General features: G+C 47.2%; 1 long non-coding RNA gene across 1 annotated transcript in view; it reads left to right on the forward strand.

Annotated features, from left to right (window-relative positions):
* LOC137334397 (uncharacterized) overlaps positions 1–23,852 on the forward strand; it is a 98,209-nt gene that overhangs the window by 13,804 nt on the left and 60,553 nt on the right. The window contains exon 2 of the long non-coding RNA XR_010966137.1: positions 16,064–16,126. This is a non-coding gene — a long non-coding RNA (uncharacterized lncRNA). The remainder of the gene's footprint in view (positions 1–16,063; positions 16,127–23,852) is intronic.

A 23,852-nucleotide genomic window follows, 5' to 3' on the forward strand; every position in this document is an offset into this window, starting at 1 on the left:
TTGATTCCTGGTATGTGTTGATTTAACTGATCTCAGCTGGGGTGATGGTAGGAGCACTATAATTAGCTGTAGCATCCTGGCTAAGGAGGGAAAATCAGGGAGGGTTCCCACTCCTAATCATTTTTCACTAATCCCTACTGAAAAGTACACATTGGCTGAATCCAGATCATAGTAGGTACAGCACGGGGGGAGGCCATTCGACCCATCATGTCTGTGCTGGTTCTTTGGTAGAGCCATCCAATTAGTCCTTCTCCCCTGCTCTTTCCCCATAGCCCTGTAAATTTTTTCCCTTCAAGTATTTATCCAATTCCCTTTTGAAAGTTACTATTGAATCTGCTTCTACCGCCCTTTCAGGCAGAGCATTCCAGATCATAACAACTCGTTTTTAAAAAAAAATCACACCCAGGCCATCCCCATTCCTGGACTTGACACACAGCCCCATTCCACAGAGTCATTCCAAACGGTTAGTACTTGAACGATTAACCTGAAGATTTTCCTTCTTCATTGTAAAACGGGACAAATGCCCTGTTTTACATTGAAACGAGTACGGTATTGTAGTGGTTATATTACCAGACAATTAATCCAGTGGACTAATAATCCAGAGAACATGAGTTCAAATCTCACAGTTTGAAAATTTGAATTCAGTTTCAAAAATCTGGAAATAAAAAGCTGGTATCAGTAAAAATGACGATGCAGCTGTTGGATTGTCATAAAAACCCAACAGGGTCACTAATGTCCTTTAAGGAAAGAGGCTATTCTTACCTGGTCTGTCCTGCATGTGACTCCAGTCCCACATCAATGTGGTTAATCCTTATCTTCCCTCTGTCGTGGCCTAGTAATCCTTGCCAGTGATGCCCATATCCCAAGAACTATATGCAGTCTGGCCAGAGCACTATGAAGTTTGATCACGACTTCTTCTGACTTATATTCCATTGTTGTGTCTATGTATATGAACATCAACATCCTATTGATTTTGTTAATTGCTGCTCTGTATTGGTTTGACATATTTATCGTCATACCTACTAAGACTCCTAGGTATCTTTCAACTTCATCTTTAGCTGTTTCAAGACTATTCAAGGAATAGTTGTGTCATCTATTTTTTGTTCCTATTATAACACATTACTGTTACCTGCATGAAATTTCATCTCCTATTGCTTTGCCGACTTATATATTTTGGTTAGTTCATTCTGTAATTTCTGAGCTGCCTCCATGGTTTAGTATCATTTGTAAATTTGACCACTTTGCATTGAATTTCAGAATCCAGGTCATTTAAGATATTTAGAAACAATAGTGGTCCCAACACTGAATCATGGGGCACACAGTACTTTTTTCCTATTCATTCTTGGGATGTGGTTGCTGCTGGCAAGGCTGGCATTTATTGCCCATCCTTAGTTGTCCTTGAGAAGATGGTGGTGGGCCTTCTTCTTGAGCCACTGCAGTCTATGTGGTGAAGATGCTCCTAGAAAGCTGTTAGGTAGGGAGTTCCAGGAATTTGACCCAGTGACACTGAAGGAACAGCGATATATAAGAACATAAGAAATAGGAGCAGGAGTAGGCCATTCGGCCCCTCGAGCCTGCTGCACCAATCAATAAGATCATGGCTGATCTTTGACCTCAATTTCACTTTCCTGCCCAATTCCCATATCCCTTGATTCTTCTAGAGTCCAAAAATCGATCTATCTCAGCCTTGAACATATTCAACGACTCAGCATCCACAGCCCTCTGGGGTAGAGAATTCCAAAGATTCATAACCAAGTCAGGATGGTGTGTGACTTAGTGGGGAACTTGGAGGTAATGGTGCTCCCACGCACCAGCTGTCCTTGTCCTTCTATGTGGTGCTCTAGTCTGAAATTACTCCTCTAACAAATACTTGTTGTTTGAGTTTAACTATTAGCTTTTCATATGGAACTTTGTCAAATGCCTTTTGGAAGTCTTGCGGGGGGATTTTAACTTCCTCTGCCTGGTGGAAACCAGGCGGTATGGGAATTAAAATCAAAGCGGTCCACTTACCGCTCATTTTATATTACAACTGGGTGGCTAAGGTGCCCATCTGACTCAGACGGGAGCCTCATGAACTTTTGCTAATTATAATCCTAAGACCGAGATAGGACCCAAAGCCATTTTCACGGCCTACTGGGTGGACACTCTGCTTAGTGGAAGCTGTCGGACCAGAAGGGGAAGCCAAGGTAAGTAAAAAAAAAAAACTTATTTTTATGGGGCCAGGTGGAGCAGTAGTTTTCCGTCTTACCCCGTGAAAGTAGTTTAGGCTGCTGCTACCCTGGGCTCCACCCCTTCGGTGTTCCTGAAACCCTTGCCAACCTCTCCTGATGACTTATCTTGCTTCTGGCCAGGCCATTGCTAAGATTATGGACCAAGCAATTTTGGGTTAGAGGTCTGTAAAGGCAGGCCCATTGGGTGTTGACAAGGGTGAACATTCAATCTGAGGTGTTGTTGAACCTGGACCTGGAGATTTTGTCCTGTCATGAACCCATCCCTCTCATCCAATTTATTTAGTACCACGGAAAAAGGAAGGGACTTCCAGGATTTTGACCCAGCGACGATGAAGGAACAGTGATATATTTCCAAGCCGGGATGGTGTGTGACTTGGAGGGGAACATGCAGGTGATGTTGTTCCCATGTGCCTGCTGCCCTTGTCCTTCTAGGTGGTAGAGGTCGCGAGTTTGGGACGTGCTGTCGAAGAAGCCTTGGCGAGTTGCTGCAGTGCATCCTATGGATGGTACACACTGCAGCCACAGTACGCCAGTGGTGAAGGGAGTGAAAGTTTAGGGTGGTGGATGGGGTGCCAATCAAGTGTGCTGCTTTGTCCTGGATGGTGTCGAGCTTCTTGAGTGTTGTTGGAGCTGCACTAATCCAGGCAAGTGGAGAGTATTCCATCACACTCCTGGTGGAAAGGCTTTGGGGAGTCAGGAGGTTAGTCACTTGCCACAGAATACCCAGCCTCTGACCTGCTCTTGCAGCCACAGTATATATATATGGCTGGTCCAGTTAAGTTTCTGGTCAATGGTGACCCCCCAGGATGTTGATGGTGGGGGATTCGGCGATGGTAATGCCGTTGAATGTCAAGGAGAGGTGGTTAGACTCTCTCTTGTTGGAGATGGTCATTGCCTGGCACTTGTCTGGTGCGAACTTATCAGCCCAAGCCTGGATGTTGTCCAGGTCTTGCTGCATGCAGGCACGGACTGCTTCATTATTTGAGGGGTTGCGAATGGAACTGAACACTGTGCAATCATCAGCGAACATCCCCATTTCTGACCTTATGATGGAGGGAAGGTCATTGATGAAGCAGCTGAAGATGGTTGGGCCTAGGACACTGCCCTGAGGAACTCCTGCAGCAATGTCCTGGGGCTAAGATGATTGGCCTCCAACAACCACTACCATCTTCCTTTGTGCTAGGTATGACTCCAGCCACTGGAGGGTTTTCCCTCTGATTCCCGTTGACTTCAATTTTACTAGGGCTCCTTGGTGCCACACTCGGTCAAATGCTGCCTTGATGTCAAGGGCAGTCACTCTCACCTCACCTCTGGAATTCAGCTCTTTTGTCCATGTTTGGACCAAGGCTGTAATGAGGTCTGGAGCCGAGTGGTCCTGGCGGAACCCAAACTGAGCATTGGTGAGCAGGTTATTGGTGAGTAAGTGCCGCTTGATAGCACTGTTGACAACACCTACCATCACTTTGCTGATGATTGAGAGTAGACTGATGGGGTGGTAATTGGTCGGATTGGATTTGTCTTGCTTTTTGTGGACAGGACATACCTGGGCAATTTTCCACATTGTTGGGTAGATGCCAGTGTTGTAGCTGTACTGGAACAGTTTGGCTAGAGGCGCAGCTAGTTCTGGAGCACAAGTCTTCAGCACTACAGCTGGGATGTTGTCGGGGCCCATAGCCTTTGCTGTATCCAGTGCACTCAGCCGTTTCTTGATATCACGTGGAGTGAATCGAATTGGCTGAAGACTGGCTTCTGTGATGGTGGGGATATCGGGAGGAGGCCGAGATGGATCATCCACTTGGCACTTCTGGCTGAAGATGGTTGCAAACACTTCAGCCTTGTCTTTTGCACTCACGGGCTGGACTCCGCCATCGTTGAGGATGGGGATGTTTACAGAGCCTCCTCCTCCCGTTAGTTGTTTAATTGTCCACCACCATTCACGACTGGATGTGACAGGACTGCAGAGCTTTGATCTGATCCGTTGGTTGTGGAATCACTTAGCTCTGTCTATAGCATGTTGCTTCTGCTGTTTCGCTGTAGTCCTGAGTTGTAGCTTCACCAGGTTGGCACCTCATTTTTAGGTACGCCTGGTGCTGCTCCTGGCATGCTCTTCTACATTCCTTATTGAGCCAGGGTTGACCCCCTGGCTTTTTGGTAATGGTAGAGTGAGGAATATGCTGGGCCCGGAGGTTACAGATTGTGCTGGAATACAATTCTGCTGCTGCTGATGGCCCACAGCGCCTCATGGATGCCCAGTTTTGAGCTGTTAGATCTGTTCTGACTCTATCCCATTTAGCACACTGATAGTGCCACACAACACGTTGGATGGTGTCCTCAGTGCGAAGACGGGACTTCGTCTCCACGAGGACTGTGCGGTGGTTACTCCTACCAATACTGTCATGGACAGATGCATCTGCAACAGGTAGACTGGTGAGGACGAGGTCAAGTAGGTATTTCTCTCGTGTTGGTTCGCTCACCACTTGCTGCAGGCCCAGTCCGGCAGCTATGTCCTTCAGGACTCGGCCAGCTCGGTCAGTAGTGGTGCTACCGTGCCACTCTTGGTGATGGACATTGAAGTCCCCCACCCAGAGTACATTCTGTGCCCTTGCTACCCTCAGTGCCTCCTCCAAGTGGTGCTCAACATGGAGGAGGACTGATTCATCAGCTGAGGGAGGACGGTAGGTGGTAATCAGCAGGAGGTTTCCTTGCCCATGTTTGACCTGATGCCATGAGGTTTTATGGGGTCCGGAGTCTATGTTGAGGACTCCCAGGGCCACTCCCTCCTGACTGTATATCACTGTACCGCCACCTCTGGTTGGTCTGTCCTGCCCGTGGGACAGGACATACCCAGGGATGGTGATGGAAGAGTCTGGGACGTTGGCTGAAAGGTATGATTCTGTGAGTATGGTTATGTCAGGCTGTTGCTTGACTAGTCTGTGGGACAGCTCTCCCAATTTTGGCACAAGTCCCCAGATTTTCATGAGGAGGACTTTGCAGGGTCGACTGGGTTTGGCTTGCCTTTGTCATGTCCGGTGCCTTGTGGTCCGTCCGGTTTTATTCTTATTATGACTTTTTTTAGCAAGATTTTACAGCTGAGTGACTTGCTAGGCCATTTCAGAGGGCAATTAAGAATCAACCACATTGCTGCGGGTCTGGGGTCACATATCGGCCAGAGTGGGTAAGGATGGCATTCACTAAAAGGACATTAGTGAACCAGATGGGTTTTTAACGACAATCCAGTAGTTTCATGGTCACCATTACTGATACTAGTTTTTTTTAAATTCCAGATTTTATTTAATTAATTGAATTTAAAGCTGCTGTGGTAGGATTTGAACTTATGACTACCGGATTATTCGTCCAGGCCTCTGGATTACTTTCCAGTAACATAACCACTATGCTACCGTACCCCTATACACCTTACCATTATAGCACCTTAACATTGTAAAATATCCAAAGGCGCTTCACAGGAGTGCATTCAAGACAAAAAAATGGACACCGCGCCAAAGAAGAAGACACATTGGGCTGGAAATTGCTTTCAAAATAACGGTAAGCCCACAGCGCTCACCGTTATTAGAGGCGAAATCGAGGAGCAAGTTCTGGCAACCGCACATGTGCAGTGAAATGCGGAAATCCATTACTTGCTCTTGCTGGTTCACCGTCGATGTGACAGCTTCTCCTTATAGGGATATCGCCGGTTGCAATGAATACAATCAATGGACCAGCACCAACTTACTCTCCTGCCCAGCTGGGAACTAACTAATATCACCACAAAACAGGAACGCTCAGTTTTTTAAATCTAAACTAAGTTTTAACAGCATGGAAAGTCTTAATGACTGTGAAACAATCGCACCGGCACTAAAAATTAACTTTTAAAAACGTGGAGTCTTATTACTCCTGATTTTAATAGTTTTTTGACATTTAAAAATTAAAAATATATTTTTTAACTTTTTCCTTCTGTCCCTTTTATCTCAGTAATTTAATCTTATCCTCTCTTTATTTCGCTTTCCTTATGTCATTTTATAATACCTTATCTGTGCTGTTTGTTTATGAACTGCACTTCCTGGTTCTCACAGCGTGGCTTGCTTCAAGCTAATTGGTTGAGGGGCCTTAGAGATCCTTTCACCACTCACACAGCCCGGGAAAGAACGCTGATGTTATCTGAACCCACAGTTCAAGGAAGTTGCCGCCAAAATGAACGTGGTAACTTAGTGGGTGAATTTAAATCTAATGAGTGATGACCACTGCTGGTTTGCCGCTCAGAGCAATTTATGGGCCATTAGGACAGGTGACCAGAAGCTTGGTCAAAGAGGTAGGTTTTAAGGAGCATCTTAAAGGAGGAGAGAGTGGTGGAGAGGCGGAGAGGCTTAAGGAGGGAATTCCAGAGCTTAGGGCCTAGGCTGCTGAAGGCCAATGGTGGAGCGATTAAAATCAGGGATGTGCAAGAGGCCAGAATTGGAGGAGTGCAGAGATCTCGGAGGGTTGTAGGGCTGGATGAGGTTACAGAGATAGGGAGGGGTGAGGCAATGGAGATGGTAGTGACACTTGTGTTGTGCTGACTGTGTTTCTGTTGCTAAGCACTGTAGACCACTTGATTTGCCTTGTTCTGTGAAGAGAGTTGAGAGGACATCGGGGGAAGATTTCTTCGTACACATTTAGGATTTCACTATAAACAGCAAACAGCAAAAATCTTTTACTATGAGCACATTAGCTTGCTTATCCATTTGGATACTGTATTCTCATTACATAAACTATTATACAGCAGTGCACAATCTGTATATGACCAACACATGGTGTAAATCATAGAATATATGATTAATGTGTACATATTACTTGCTCTGTACACCCATCTATGCACCTGTTCAACCACATCATGCCCAGCGCCTTTGAGACCCTCCCTCCCTATTAATTGAACAAGTCTGCTTCGTATTTGGTTACTAGGTTCTCCTGGGAGGCTCCACCACCTGCTATACTCCTTTCCCTTCTATTATGATCCAGTTTTGCCTTTAAAAAATAAGAAGACTATGGATTAGGCAGGGTTATTTGGCAGATTGAAATTCTTTCATTTCTCAGTGTCAGGAAAACAAATTGCAAAAAAATTAGCTTTAAATGTCTAAACTATATATTTCATTTATTCTTCATATCAGAGGGTAATTCATACATTCACAATGTAAGGGAAAAGTAGCAATCTAATAATCCAAAGATGCCTGATGTGTCTTTATCTTTGCTACTATTTTGCAGTAATATTGGAGACTAATCTTGGTTCTCTTTTTCATAGGAATACATGAAAGTTAGTACATGGAAATAGGTCAGATTAGCTGTGTCTCGCTTCTTAAAAATAAGTACTACATTGACCACCCTCCAATCCTCTGGCACACATCCACACCCAATAGAGCCCTGAAATATAATTTCTAGGGCTTGGCAATTTCCTCCCTCATATTCCCAGGATGTTTCCCGTCGGGTCCTGATGTTTGTCTTCCTTTAGCCTTGATGTGGAGATGCCGGTGATGGACTGGGGTTGACAAATGTAAGGAATCTTACAACACCAGGTTTATAGTCCAACAGTTTTATTTGAAAATCACAAGCTTTCGGAGGCTTTCTCCTTCGTTTCTCAAGCTTCCTGCTCTTGGTTTTCATGTAGGCAGCGTAGTTCCGTTGCCTCGTCTGTTTGGTGGTGTCTCGTAGCTGGTCTGCTGTGTCCTGAGTACAGGTTGAGTATGGACTCTATCTTGGTTTCGAGGTTGCGGCGTCTGCTGTAGAGTTGGTGTACGAGATGGTTGCGGAGAATCAGTTTCTTTCTTGGACACACGAATCTCCATCAAAGACGGGCACCTCAGCACCTCACTCTACCGCAAGCCCACGGACAACCTCACGATGCTCCACTTTTCCAGCTTCCACCCTAACCACGTCAAAGAGGCCATCCCCTATGGACAGGCCCTGCGAATACACAGGATCTGCTCAGACGAGGAGGAATGCGATGGACACCTACAGACGCTGAAAGATGCCCTCGTAAGAACGGGATATGACGCTCGACTCGTCAATCGACAGTTCCGATGGGCCACAGCGAAAAATCGCATAGACCTCCTCAGAAGACTAACATGGGACGCAACCAACAGAGTACCCTTCATCGTCCAGTACTTCCCCGGAGCGGAGAAACTATGCCATGTTCTCCGCAGCCTTCAACATGTCATCGATGACGACGAACACCTCGCTAAGGCCATCCCCACACCTCCACTACTCGCCTTCAAACAGCCACCCAACCTCAAACAGACCATCGTTCGCAGCAAATTACCCAGCTTTCAGGAGAACAGCGTCCACGACACCACACAACCCTGCCACGGTAACCTCTGCAAGACATGCCAGATCATCGACACAGATACCACCATCACACGAGAGAACACCACCCACCAGGTACATGGTTCATACTCCTGTGACTCGGCCAACGTTGTCTACCTCATACATTGCAGGAAAGGATGTCCCGGAGCATGGTACATTGGTGAGACCATGCAGACACTGCGACAACGGATGAACGGACACCGCGCAACAATCGCCAGACAGGAGGGTTCCCTCCCAGTCGGGGAACACTTCAGCAGTCAGGGACATTCAGCCACCGATCATCGGGTAAGCGTTCTCCAAGGCGGCCTTCGAGACACACGACAACGCAAAATCGTTGAGCAGAAATTGATAGCCAAGTTCCGCACCCATGAGGACGGCCTCAACCGGGATCGTGGGTTCATGTCACGCTACACGTAACCCCACCAGCGAAAAAAAGTTATCTGTTTCTAATACAACGGGTCATTCTCTGTCTTTCTCTTCCTTTCGGATGTTTCTTTCTCTCTCTCTCTCTCTGTCTTTTGTTCTGGCCATTTGTATATTCGGTGGTCCTGTCTGTAACATCTCTCTGTCTGAACACTTTGATTGCCTTGACAACGGGCAGTTGGAAAGATTATCTGCAATCACCAGGTATTGTTCTCTGACTATAAATGCGGTAACATTCAAGGAATCCCACACTCACCTGACGAAGGAGAAAGCCTCCGAAAGCTTGTGATTTTCAAATAAAACTGTTGGACTATAACCTGGTGTTGTAAGATTCCTTACATTCCTTTAGCCTAACTAACTTATTTAAAATTTTCCTTTTATCCGTCATAATATCGCTCAGCTCACTCAACCACTTCAGGATTCACCTCCTCTCCAATATCCTATTCAATGCGAAGTATTTATTCAATACCTCCGCTATTTTTTGATCATCGGCTACAAATTGACAATCCTCTCCTCTCGAGAATCCCACCTCACTCTTAACAGTTCTCTTTTTACTGATGTAAATACTTTATCGTTGCTTTTGATGTTTTTTGTATTTTGTTCCTCATACTATGGGGAAAGAGCAGTGGAGTGGGGCTAATTGGATAGCTCTTTCAAAGAGCCGGCACAGGCACGATGGGCCAAATGGCCTCTTTCTGTGCTGTATGATTCAATGATTCTATACTTTTTCTTTGCTTTCTTTATCCTGCTCTTAATATTTTTTTGCATATTCTTCATTTTTTTTATCATTATTAATTTTGTAGTCCTTTTGCGACCTCTTCTTCAATTTCACTTGGTGTCGAGCCTCCTTATTTATCTATGGCATCCTAAAACTACTGGTAGTTTCCTTTTTTAATGGAATATACGTATTCTCTCCCTTTGCAATCTCTTTTTAAAAGACATACCACTGTTGCTCTACAGTCTCTTGTGCCAATTTCTCCTTCTACCTCAGCTAGCTTGATCCTCATTTTTCTAAAATCTGCCATAATCCAATCCGATCTTGTAGTTTTTGTACTGACCTTTTCCCTTTCTAGTTAGATCATGAAACGTCTGTGTTCTCAAGCTATTAAAATAGTAATGGAGAAAATAATGGGACTTAAGGTAGACAAATCTCCAGGACTTGATGATTTTCACCCCAGGGGATTAAAAAAATAGGTGAGGAAATTGCAGATTCATTAGTCATTATATACCAAAGCTCTCTAGATTCAGCAATTGTGCGTCTGGATTAGAAAATTGCAAATGTTACTCCATTATTTAAGAACGAAGGAAAGAAAAAAAACAGGTAACTATAGACCTGTCAGTTTAAGATCAATTGTGGGGATGTTACTGGAATCTATCATCAGAGATGGAGTGAATGAATAGTTGGACAGGTATCAGTTGATCAAAGAGAGTAGGTCATGTCTGACTAATATAGTTGAATTTTTTGAGGTCACTTGCATGATGGATAGGGAAGTGTCTATGGATGTTATCTGTATGGATTTCCAGGAGGCATTTGATAAGGTTCCATATAACAAAAACTTGCATTTATATAGCGCCTTTAGCATAATAAAATGTCCCAAGGCGCTTCACAGGAGCCACATAAGGAGATATTAGGACAAGTGACCAAAAGCTTGGTCCAAGACGTAGGTTTTAAGGAGTGTCTTAAAGGAAGAGAGAGAGGTAGAGAGGCAGAGAGGTAGAGAGGTTTAGGGAGGGAATTCCAGAGCTTAGGGCCTAAGCAGCTGAAGGCACGGCTGTCAATGGTGAAAGGTGGAGTGATTAAAATCAGGGATGTGCAAAAGGCAAGAATTGGAGGAGCACAGAGTTCTCGGAGGGTTGTAGGGCTGGAGGAGGTTACAGAGATAGGGAGGGGTGAGGCCATGAGGGCATTTGAAAACAAGGATGAGAATTTTAAAATCGAGGCGTTCCCAGACCAGGAACCAATGTAGGTCAGCGAGCACAGGGGTGATGGGTGAACGGGGCTTGGTGCGAGTTAGGATACGAGAAACCCAAACGGGTAAGGTTAAATTCATTTTAATGTTCCAATACACAAAATATTAAGTACTTGAAGTATCTCAATGAGGTACATTGCCCTTTTAAGTTAATGGAGGGTAGAAAATGGGAGGCCGGCCAGGAGGTCATTGGAATATTCAAGTCCGGAGGTAACAAAGGCATGAATGAGGGTTTAAGCAGCAGATGAGCTGAGGCAGGGGCGGAGACGGGCGATGTTACGGAGGTGGAAGTAGGCGGTCTTGGCGATGGAGTGGATATGCGGTCAGGAGCTCATCTCAGGGTCAATTAGGACACCAAGGTTGCAAACGATCTGCTTCAGCCTCAGACAGTCGCCAGGGAGAGGGATGGAGTCGGTGGCTAGGGAACAGAGTTTGTGACAGGGACCGAAAACAATGGGGATGATCTTTACTTTGAGCCGGGTATCCCACGCGTCCACAGATACTCACGCGGGGAACCTGGAAGCGAATCAAATGCATCACAATCTGCGATCGCAACTCAATTAAAGGTAAGTATTTGAACTTCTGGCTTTCCCATGCGCCAGGCAGCCAGATTGACAGGCTGGCTACCTGTCGACAGTGAAAGGAGCTGCAAATCAGAGGGGGGGGGGGGGGGGGGGTGCGGGAGGAAGAGAGAGAACATCGGGCTCCTAGAAAATCAGGAGTTGGGGGGTGGGGGGGGGACGTGGACGACATTGGGGGGTGGGGGTGGTCAGACAGCAACGGAGATTGGGGGGGGGGGGGGGGGCGGTTTCAGCATCTGGGCGGGGGGTGGGGGGGGGGGGGTCCGCCGATCGCGGGGTTCCTGTCAGCCAGGTGAGCTAGTTGGGCCTGGATGAAGCAGTCCTGCTCCTCTGGGCCCACAAGCAGTGCAACAAAGACATTCGCCTCATGGATCCGTCCCTTCCCACCTGCTTTCACCTGATGTGATTCGGAAGTGATGGGAAACCCAAACGGGTAAGGTTAAATTCATTTTAATGTTCCAATACACAAAATATTAAGTACCTGAAGTATCTCAATGAGGTACATTGCCCTTTTAAGTATCGGCCTGCCGGCTTTAAGTGGGGGCGAGACTTCCTGGTATCTGCTGTCCACACGCAGACAAACCTGCCTGGGTTAAACCCAGAAGTGGGCGTGTTGGAGCCGGGATGCGGTCCCGCTCTGAAAACTGAGTATTTTTACTCCCCACCCGCCCCCAACCCACCCGTTCTTGGGGGTTAAAATTTAACCCAATGACTTTGGCCTTCCCAATATATAGTTGAAGGAAATTTTTGCTCATCCAGTACTGGATGTCAGACAAGCAGTGTGACAAATCAGAGACAGTGGAGGGGTCGAGGGAGGTGGTGGTGAGGTAGAGCGGGGTGTCATCAGCGTACATGTGAAAACTGACGTTATGTTTTCGGAAGATGTTGCTGAGGGGCAGCATGTAGATGAGAAATATGAGGGGACCAAGGTTAGATCCTTGGGGGACTCCAGAGGTAGAGGTAAAGGTGCAGAAGCGGGAAGAGAAGCCATTGCAGGTGATTCTCTGGCTACGACTGGATAGATAAGAATGGAACCAGGCGAGCACAGTCCCACCCAGCTGGACGATGGAGGAGAGGCGTTGGAGGAGGATGATATGCTCAGCTGTGTCAAAGTCTGCAGACAGGTCGAGAAGGATGAGGAGGGATAGTTTACTGTGGTCACAGTCATATAGGATGTCATTTGTGGCAGGGCGGAAACCTGATTGGAGGGATTCAAACATGGAGTTGCGGGGAAGATGGATTTGGGAGATGACAACACGTTCAAGGACTTTGGGGAGGAAAGGGAGGTGGGAGATGGGGTGGTAGTTTGCAAGGACAGAGATCAAGGGTGGGTTTTTTGAGGAGGGTGGTGATGTCGGTAGATTGGAAGTGGAGGGAGACAGTACCTGAGGAGCTATATAGAGATTATTAGCAAGATTGAAAGCACATGGTATTGGAGGTAAACTTGTGACATTGGTCAGTAATTGGTTGGGATGTAGGAGACAGACAGTAGGGATAAAGCGTCATTTTCTGATTGGTGGGATATGACAAGTTCTCCAGGGATCTATACAGGGGCCTCTGCTTTTCACCATATATATTAGTGACTGTGGTGAAGGAATAGGGAATTGTATTTCCAAATTAAATTAGGAGGCACAGTAAATTGTGTGGATGGGGGTAGGAAGTTACAAAGGAACATGGACAGGCTAAGTGAGTGGGCAAAACTATAGCAGATGGAGTTCCATATGAGAAAGTGTGAGACCATCGACTTTGAATCTGAGAAAGACAGATCGGAATACTTTCTTAATGGTGAGACACCAGGAACTGTAGAGGAGCAAATGAATTTAGGTACCAATGTACAAAAATCACTAAAAGTTAGTGCACAGATACAAAAAGGTAATCAAAAAGGCTAATGGAATGTTGGCCTCTATCTCAAGGGGGTTGGAATTCAAAAGCGAGGAAGTGATAATTTAGTTGTACAGATCCTTGGTCAGACCCCATCTGGAATACTATGTTCAGATCTGGGCAACAAAAAACAATATATTGAGGTAAATGCCAGGAGCATTGCACCATGCACGTGAATGCGGTGCAGGAAGAAATTCATTGATTTGACACGAATGGTCAAGGTGAATGAGTGCAACTGTCAAGTGGCATCTCCTACCAACTGCACCACTAGCCGCATCCACTGCTCCACACACTACACCCCCATCATCCAACTACCTACAAACTCTTTCCATCAGTACACAACTCTTCAAATCAGATGCTTCCTCTCACCCTCACACATTACAACTCTTGCAAACCGCACACCCACAACTCACAGATCACCCTAACATCAGTGGTAGGAAAATTATTGGAAAAAATTCTGAAGGACAAAATTAGTCTCCACTTGGAGAATCAGGGATAGTCAACATGGCTTTGTCAAGGGAAGATCATGTCTGACTAATTTGATTGAATTTTTTGAGGGGGTGACTAGGCGTGTGGATGAGGGTAACGCAGTGGATGTGGTATACATGGATTTCAGTAAGGCCTTCGATAAAGTCCCCCACAGGAGACTGGTCAAGAAGGTACGAGCCCATGGAATCCAGGGTGCCTTGGCACTTTGGATACAAAAATGGCTTAGTGGCAGAAGGCAGAGGGTGATGGTTGAAGGTTGTTTTTGTGACTGGAAGCCTGTGGCCAGTGGGGTACCACAGGGATCGGTGCTGGGTCCCTTGCTGTTTGTGGTCTACATTAACGACTTGGATATGAATGTAAAAGGTATGATCAGTAAGTTCGCTGATGATACAAAAATTGGTAGGGTGGTAAATAGCGAGGAGGATAGCCTCAGTCTGCAGGACGATATAGATGGGTTGGTCAGATGGGCGGAACAGTGGCAAATGGAATTTAACCCGGAAAAGTGCGAGGTGATGCACTTTGGAGGGACTAACAAGGCAAGGGAATACACAATGAATGGGAGGACCCTAGGCAAGACAGAGGGATCTTGGTGTGCAAGTTCACAGATCCCTGAAGGCGGCGGAACAGGTAGATAAGGTGGTAAAGAAGGCATATGGGATACTTGCCTTTATTAGCCGAGGCATAGAATATAAGAGCAAGGAGGTTATGATGGAGCTGTATAAAACACTGGTTAGGCCACAGCTGGAGTACTGTGTGCAGTTCTGGTCGCCACACTACAGGAAGGATGTGATCGCTTTGGAGAGGGTGCAGAGGAGATTCACCAGGATGTTACCAGGGCTGGAGCGCTTCAGCTATGAAGAGAGACTGGGAAGATTGGGTTTGTTTTCCTTGGAGCAGAGGAGGCTGAGGGGGGACATGATTGAGGTGTACAAAATTATGAGGGGCACAGATAGGATGGATACTAAGGAGCTTTTTCCCTTCGTTGAGGGTTCTATAACAAGGGGGCATAGATTCAAGGTAAAAGGTGGGAGGTTTAGAGGGGATTTGAGAAGGAACTTTTTCACCCAGAGGGTGGTTGGAGTCTGGAACTCACTGCCTGAGAGGGTTGTGGAGGCAGGAACCCTCACAACATTCAAGAAGCATTTGGATGAGCACTTGAAATGCCATAGCATACAAGGCTACGGACCAAATGCTGGAATATGGGATTAGAGTAGACAGGACTTGATGGCCGGCGCGGACACGATGGGCCGAAGGGCCTCTATCCGTGCTGTATAACTCTATGACTCTATGACAAACACTGGCAGCTATTCCACCATGACAGCCACATCACCCAAACACCTTGCACGACACTCACTGACACACTTCCCTCTTTCTTGCAGGAGAAGGTGGCATAGAACAGTAGGCAGCAAGAAAGAACTGTGGGAAATAAAGAGAGAAAATGCTGGAGAAGCTCAGCAAGTGAGGCAGCATCTGTGGAGAAAAAAACATGATGTGGAGAAAAAAAACAGAGTTAACGTTTCAGGTCAAAGACCATTCATCTGAACGGGAAGATGTTAAAGAGTTAAAGTTTTTGAGCAAGTACAGAGCCAGGGAAAGGGGGGGGGGAGGGGCGGGGAGGAAAGAACAAAAGGGAAGGTCTGATAGGGTAGAGGGCACGAGTGATTAAATGACAAAAGGGACGATGGTGCAAGGCAAGGAAGGTGGTAATGGGACAGGTTAAGAAACAAAAGATTGATCAGGAGTAGCTGCAAATGGCAGCAGCAGAACCATTACCAGCACTAGCTGACCGAAAAAATGGGAGCAGTGGTTATGATGTGAAGTTATTGAAATCAATGTTGAATCTGAAAGGTTGTAAAGCGCCTAAACGAAAGATGAGGTGCTGTTCCTCGTTTTCTTTCATTCAGGCACGCCTACACGTCCCCACCCCCATGGAGAGACAGTACTGTCTATCATCGGACCCTCGTTGCAGCCGTGGCCACTGGTGGAGCTGGAGGTATCGATGATGAGGGTCTCTGTATACCTAATCCTCCTTCTCACATCCCACTTCTCCCTCATCCCACAACCTCTTATGCATCACGTGCTGCAGATGTGAGAACGCACGTCTTACTTACTCCTCTCCCCTCACCATAACTGAACCCGTGTCCCTTTGCCATTTCAGATACCCAAGAACTGGAACCGGCACCGTCAGAGGAGGCTGAGGCAGACGACCATGATGATGAAGGTACACCATCACTCGATCTCATATTCACAGCCACTAACTCAGAGACCTGACACGCATGTACTTTAGAGGCTAGGTTAGAGGAGGGATCTGCACATGGAGAGACACCAGGCACAGGTGCACAGGAGCCGGGGCGGGGGGGAACGGATACCACAGGTACCAGCTCACTGGAGGGTGAGGTCGCACACTGGTTCTGCTGTAGAGGAATCAGATGAGGACTTCGATGGGCCAGGCTACAGAAGACGGTTGATGGGCATGCACAGCCAAATGCTAGGTGTACTGGAAAGCCTGTCGGAAACCCTTTGCACAATGACAAGAGGCATAGAGGAGTCCAGCTCCAACTTGGCACAGGGCTTTGCGCAGAGCTTGGAGCCCATCCTTTCCAACATGGAACAGGTGGTCACCTCCATCAGCGCACCTGTGGAACCCACCATGATGCAGCGTCTGATGACTGATGTCACAGCTTCCATTGCAGCAAAATCATCTGCCATCCAAGGTCTGACTGCTGCATTTGGAAGCTCAGACTGCTGTCTTACAGGCTCAGGCTGCTGCTATCGTGGCTCTTGCTTCCATGGTGTCACAGCACTCCAGCAATCTGTTCTCCAGCAGATCACCAGGATTGCTGAGGCATCAGCCCGGGAAATGGCACTGGCGCCATGGAAGACCAACCTGCTGTCCTCTCTCAGGGTGACAGCATTCCTGCTCCCATCCCTGCCCTTCCAGCCAGAGCTGCTCGAGGTCATCCTCCAAGGCCACCTGTACGCTCCTCAACTGAAGGTCAGCAACCTCCCACCTTCCATGCTCCAACCACTGGGGATGCACCTCATAGGAGCACTAGGATAGGTAAAGGCACACGATCGGCAGGTACTGAGGGAATGCACAGGGATGAATAGTGTTAGTTTGTTTGAATCATTTCACGTGTAAATCTATACATGGATTTCAAGGGTTAAGTTACGAGGAGAGATTACACAAATTGGGGTTGTATTCTCTACAGTTTCGAAGGTTAAGGGGTGATCTGATCGAAGTTTATAAGATATTAAGGGAAACGGATAGGGTGGATAGAGAGAAACTATTTCCGCTGGTTGGGGATTCTAGGAGTAGGGGGCACAGTCTAAAAATTAGAGCCAGACCTTTCAGGAGCGAGATTAGAAAACATTTCTACACACAAAAGGTAGAAGTTTGGATCACGCTTCCGCAAACGGCAATTGATACTAGCTCAATTGCTAAATTTAAATCTGAGATAGATAGTTTTTTGGCAACCAAAGGTATTAAGGGATATGGGCCAAAGGCAGGTATATGGAGTTAGATCACAGATCAGCCATGATCTTATCAAATGGCGGAGCAGGCACGAGGGGCTGAATGGCCTACTCCTGTTCCTATGTTCCTATAAATGTGGTTATGAATTTGTATTTGGTGGTGGTTTTCATTTCTGCGATGAGCTGAGAGAGGAAGCAATGTGTAATCATAAGTAGGATGATTTGATGGTCTTGTGGGAGCGGAAAGGTAAGGAGTGTGGGACTGTTGGTGAATGGGGAGGTGTCGTTGAGGTTACTGGTATCGCTCATTAATCATCTGATCAGGCAGAGCCCTGGCAAACAGGGCCTGTCTACTTTGTTGCCTCCCTACCTCTTCCTCCACTTCCTCCTCCTTGTCCACTTCCTCCTCCTCCTCTGCCTCGTGCTCAGGTTCTCGCTGGACAGGCTGTGGCAAGGGCTATTCCCTCATTATGACGAGGTTGTGCAGCAACCTGTTTGTGAGTACGTACAGAGCTTCAGTGACCTCCCTTATACAGATGTAAGGAATCTTACGACACCAGGTTATACAAGATTCCTTACATTTGTCCACCCCAGTCCATCACCGGCATTTCCACATCATGCCTCCCTTATACAGGAGTGCATTGCAAACTGCGAGATGTTGCTTATATCGTCAGCAGCAGCCTGAAAGGAGCAAGAGCCGTAAAAATTACGCACCATGGTTACCTTGACAACCACAGCCAATGCTGTCCTTGCCCTGCTCTGAGGCTGCAGTTGTGGCTGCAGCAGTTGACAAATCTCAGTCACGACCTCTTCTGTGAACCGCAGCCGTCGGATGCGCTGGTTGTTGTTGAAGTTGAGGTAAGACAATTGGTCCCTGAAGGCCCTCGTTGGATGTGGCCTCCTGCTGAGTGCTCTGCGCCTCCTCCTTCCTCTTCTGGCAGCTTGTCCTGTTCTGCGTGGCCTCTCTGGATGCTCCTAGTCATGTTCAATTCCCAGAGGAGGCCCTAGCAGGCCACCCATGTCTGGCAGCAACCTTGTTCAGCACAATATTTTAAATGCCACTAACTGCACTGCACGACCAGCCAGACCACTTTCTATATAATAGTGCAACTTTCTCCAATATAGGAAACTTCCACAAACATCCACAATTGTGCCAGAATAACTAATCCAGCAATTTACCTGTAACTCCTGCTTGCTCTCTTTAAATAGCGCTGGTGGGGGGTGTCCTTCATGCCCTTTAACTCCTGTTCAGGTGTGCAAGTTTAGGACAATGCATTGACTGGAGTGGGGAGTTTGAAAATGCCACCAGCTACTTCAAATCAGCGTTGCACACTGATCTACGCCATAATCTCGCTGCTCTACATACTGCTGCCATTTGTTAGACCTTTTTCAAGATGGCGTCCTGCGCACGTCACGCAGGAAGTGTGCGCGCACATCTCGGACGCCATTTTCGGGGCTTAGGTGTCCGTGTAGCGCCTACAAAATGGGCACTACACCGCCCAATTTAACACTCTGACTTTCCAAGCCCTGCTTTTTTTACACAGCGAGTGGTTAGGATCTGGAAAGCACTGCCCGAGGGGGCTGTGGAGGCAGATTCAATCACGGCCTGCAAAAGGGAACTGGATAAGTACTTGAAAGGAAAAAAATTGCAGGGCTACGAGGAAAGGGCGGGGGAGTGGGACTAGCTGGATTGTTCTTGCATAGAGCCAGCGAGGACTCAATGGGCCGAATGGCCTCCTTCCGTGCTGTAACCTTTCTATGATTCTATGCTGGCAGCCTAAAGGTTAAAACTAGCCTGTTGCTGAGTATGAAATATCCACTTTACAAATTGTGCACACTACACAGGTTACAGTTAGCTAAAATGGAACAGAAACAGCTTGATTTCTCATCTCCCCACCCTCCCACCCACCAATCGCCAAGATTACACACAAGGTGCTGAGAAATAACAATTCATTCAGATAATAAAAGGAAGCCAGAATCGCTCAACAACATGAAACTTAATGTAAAAGTAAATCTTCACAGAGATCAAGGGGGTAATTTTATCCCCCAAGAACAGGTGGGTTGAGGGTGGGTGGGAAGTAAAAATAGTGGATTTTTGGAGCAGGACCGCATCCTGGCTCCACTTTCGGGTCTGACCCAGGTGCACGCATGCAACAGAAACTCAGAAGACCCCCCTCTACTTAAATCCGCGGGCCGAAATAGCTGTGGTACTTAATTTTTGTGTATTACAGAAGTAAAACAAATTTACCTTACTTGTTTGGGTTTCCCATCGCTCCTGATTCATGTCAGGTGATAGCAAGTGGGAAGGGCCGGATCCATGAGGTGAGTGCCTTCATTGCACTGCCTGTGGGCCCGGAGGAGCAGGAGTGTTTCATCCAGGCCCCACAAGCTCACCTGGCGCGACAGGACCCCCGGAATGGGCCAACAACCCCCCCCCCACCCGATGCTGGACCCCTCCAATCTTCCGATGCTGGACCCTCCTGATCTTCCGGCGATGGACCCCCTCCCTGCTCGTCCGACGATGGACCCCCTCCCGATTTTCCAACGGTGGATCTCCCCGCTCTTCCGATGATGGACCCCCCCCCCGATCTTCCAACGATGGATCCCCCTGATCTTCTCTTGCTGGGACCCACCCCACCCCGATCTTCCGACGATGGACCGTCTCACCCGATCTTCCGACGATGGATCCCCCTGCTCTTCCGATGATGGATCCCCCCTGATCTTCCGACGATGGATCCCCCCTGATCTTCCGACGATGGATCCCCCCTGATCTTCTCTTGCTGGGACCCACCCCACCCCGATCTTCCGACGATGGACCGTCTCACCCGATCTTCCGACGATGGATCCCCCTGCTCTTCCGACGATGGATCCCCCCTGATCTTCCGACGATGGATCCCCCCTGATCTTCCGACGATGGATCCCCCCTGATCTTCCGACGATGGATCCCCCCTGATCTTCCGACGATGGATCCCCCCTGATCTTCTCTTGCTGGGACCCACCCCACCCCGATCTTCCGACGATGGACCGTCTCACCCGATCTTCCGACGATGGATCCCCCTGCTCTTCCGATGATGGACCCCACGATCTCCTGACGATGGACCCCCCAGATCTTCCGACGATGGATCCCCCAGCTCTTCTCTTGCTTAGACCCCTCCCGATCTTCCGACGATGGATCCCCCCCGACCTTCTGATGATCGATCCCCCTGCTTTTCCGACGCTGGACCCTCCTGATTTTCCTACGCTAGGACCCCCCCCCCCCCCGATCCTCTGATGTTGGAGCACCCCCCCACCAATCTTCTGATGCTGGACCCCCCCCCCCGATTTTATCCAAGGCCCATCCGATGTCGTCCATGTCCCCCCACCTCCCTGATTTCTCACAGGGCCCATAATCTCACAATCTCACAATCAATCCCTCCCTCCCTCCCCCACTCTCCAACTCCCCGTGGCTCTTTTCACTCTTGACTGCCAGCACCCTGTCAATCTGGCTGACTGGTGCGTGGGAAACCCGGAAGCACAAATACTTACCTTCAATTGAGTTGTGATCACAGATTGCCTCGCACTCATTTGGCTCCCGGGTTCCCCACACGAATATCTAAAGATGGGCTGGATTCCTGGCTCCCAGCTAAAATCATGCCCCAAGTCACAAATACTAAAACACACCACCAGCTATTCAACTTCCAGAACACAAAATGTATGTTACCTCACTCACCCCAAACAAGAGCAAACAAGCCTATATTTAAGTTATATACTAATTACTGCTGCAACCACCTGAAAGGCATATCATGTGCTCTAATTGCCAGTGAAGGGTTGACTTAACAAGAGGTGAATTCCAAGGATAACAATCATTGCATGCCGTGGAGAAGGAACACCCTGGGTCTGCTGGTACGCTTGAAGCCTTCCGCGACCGATGGGCACCGCAGGGACTGGAGTGTGTACTAGACACGGGTGGAAATATTATTATTCAAATTGTTGAGTTTCCTTTGTCTTTTTCATGATTTTTGTTTTATTAGTTGTGCCCCTTTAAAAAGAGGGCACTTTTTTCAGATATTTTGTTTGATGACACAGGGGCAACCCAGTGCCTCCTAACGGGTGTTTTACAAAATGCATTCAATAAATCGAAAAGAATTGATATCCAGTGAATGAGTCAGAAATCTAATCTAATCTAATGGGGTGGGGGTTCACATGACATCATAAACCTAAACTGGAACAGTTTGTACCATGATTTGCACCTCAGATTTGATTAGGTTACACCCTTAAATGCTCCTAAGTAATGAATATAGTTTTAATTTGTGACATTTTAAAATCCTGTTTGTGGACCTATTTCTTCCTGCAAGTGCTGTCAGCATGGTGATAGGGACAGAGATGTTGACTGATCTGTTGTGTATTTCCAGTATTTTCTGCTGTTATTCCAGACTTTTGATTCTTTTTATACTTGATTCTGTCAGCATGCCCTGCAGCTGTCAATATGCTCAGTGCCCTTGAAGTATGATGACATTCATAAGGAGTGCAATTGTCTTATCAAAAGCAGTGTATTAACACGGGCCACTAAACATTCATTTACCAGGATTTCACACACTCACTGAATACATTATTTAAAACTTATGATAAGTCTGGCATGTGTAAACAGGTTCAGTAAACAAAACAGGAGAGGTTGTGGGTCATGCAGCCTTTTGATATGATTTATTTTACAAATGGAGCTTGGCAAAACTGGTTAACTTTCTGTTTTCTTTCCTGAAGGATGGGCAATGGTTTCATGGGCACCACCTTCCCTTTGCCACCTCGCCCAAGTGATCACTCTTCATATGTGAGTCTAGGCAGTGAGAGTCAACGGGCTTTTTGACTGTGGAGGGCCTCATGGCTGATCCCCACCTGACATACATCATCCCTTTTGTCATTTAATCACTCGTGCCCTCTACCCTATCACAGACCTTCCCTTTTGTTCATTGCTCCCCTCCCCTCCCTTTCCCTGGCTCTGTACTTGCTCTTTTAACATCTTCCAGTTCTGAGGAAAGATCTTCGACCTGAAACGTTAACTCTGTTTCTTTCTCCACAGATGCTGCCTCACTTGCTGAGCTTCTCCAGCATTTTCTGTTTTTATCTCCTTCAGTATCCGTTATCAGTGTTTCTCCAAATCTGTAACTTTTCTCTTCCTAAAATTACTCTGCAGGCAAAAGCTGAGTTACCTGCCGCATGTAAACACAAACATAGGGGCCAAGAAATTGGTTCGCACCAGCCTGCCGGTGTGAACTGGACGCAGGAAATGGACTCTGCGCTGGAACTGGTAGGCCCGAGGCACACCTTATATTGGGTCACGGGCCTCATTTACATGAGACTGGCGAGCTGCAGGTGCCTGCTGGGCATTCCCAGGCACCTGGTCAGTGAAGAGGATTTCAATTTCAGGCTATTGTGTCACCAGCAGTGGCCCTCAGGTCACTCGTGGGAGGAGGGGAAGCGATCTTGAAGGAGGGAGCGATCGGGAAGGGGGAGGCGATCAAGAAGGAGGCGAGCGGGATCCGGCAACAGTGTTTCGGCACTGCAATGTAGCCAGGAGGTCCGTTCCAGCTCCTCCTGGCTACACAGTCAGGTAACGATTTTTACAAAAACTTACCTTTTTGGCAGCGGCCTCCAGCAGTCTCTTTAAGGGCCATTCTTTAGGCTGCATCTCGACCATGTTTTCCTGAATGCAGCTGGCCTGGTGTCGTCTGCGTTCAGGGCAGCTCAATTTTGCAAAAGGGGCCTCAATCATTTGTTAGGCCCCCTAGTTACATATGCAAAGGGCCTAATGCCTCAGGTCCAGACCCTGGATGCCTCTTTTTCTGCCTTAACCAATATGGTGGGCAGCGACTTCCGGTGATTAATGAGAGCGTGTGCCCCACCTACCATATGAGATGCTCAGGCACCCGTTTTGTGCCTGAAAAAGGGCGCGGTGCCATCGAATTTCTAGGTCATGGTCTTTCCTGCAAGTCGGATCCAATTGCTTTTATAGTTTTATATAAATTCCTTGTTAGTCAAAAGTACAATGTCTGAGGTTCTGAATTTCATTTAAAGACATAAATTAGATTATTATAAAGTTTCCATGAAACACTAGACAATTGGCTTCTGTCTTATGTCCTATCTGGGAAACTAAAGTTTCAGTTCTTAAAGCAAGCTGGTGACTCAGTGACCACAGTCCTACAATTGCAGCTCAGGAGAGGGCTATCAATCTGACAGGCTCATTAAATATGGAGAAGGCAGTTTTTTTATGATATTTCATAACAGAGGAAAGAGAAACCTGCCAAGTCTCACAAACATCAACTCCCCTTTTGTTCCCATGAATTTTATTTCAGGCTGCTCTCAAGAAATCTATACCGAAAAGGTGGAGTTAACACTCTGGACTAAAGATATGTCTGCTTTTCAGCAATTTACACCACTTTCATCAAGCTGGCACAGGATGCTGCACAATGTATAAACTCAGTCAGCTCTGAATTTGGTCA

This window comes from Heptranchias perlo, chromosome 2 (assembly GCF_035084215.1).
Source record: "Heptranchias perlo isolate sHepPer1 chromosome 2, sHepPer1.hap1, whole genome shotgun sequence".
NCBI classification, from domain to species: Eukaryota; Metazoa; Chordata; class Chondrichthyes; order Hexanchiformes; family Hexanchidae; genus Heptranchias; species Heptranchias perlo.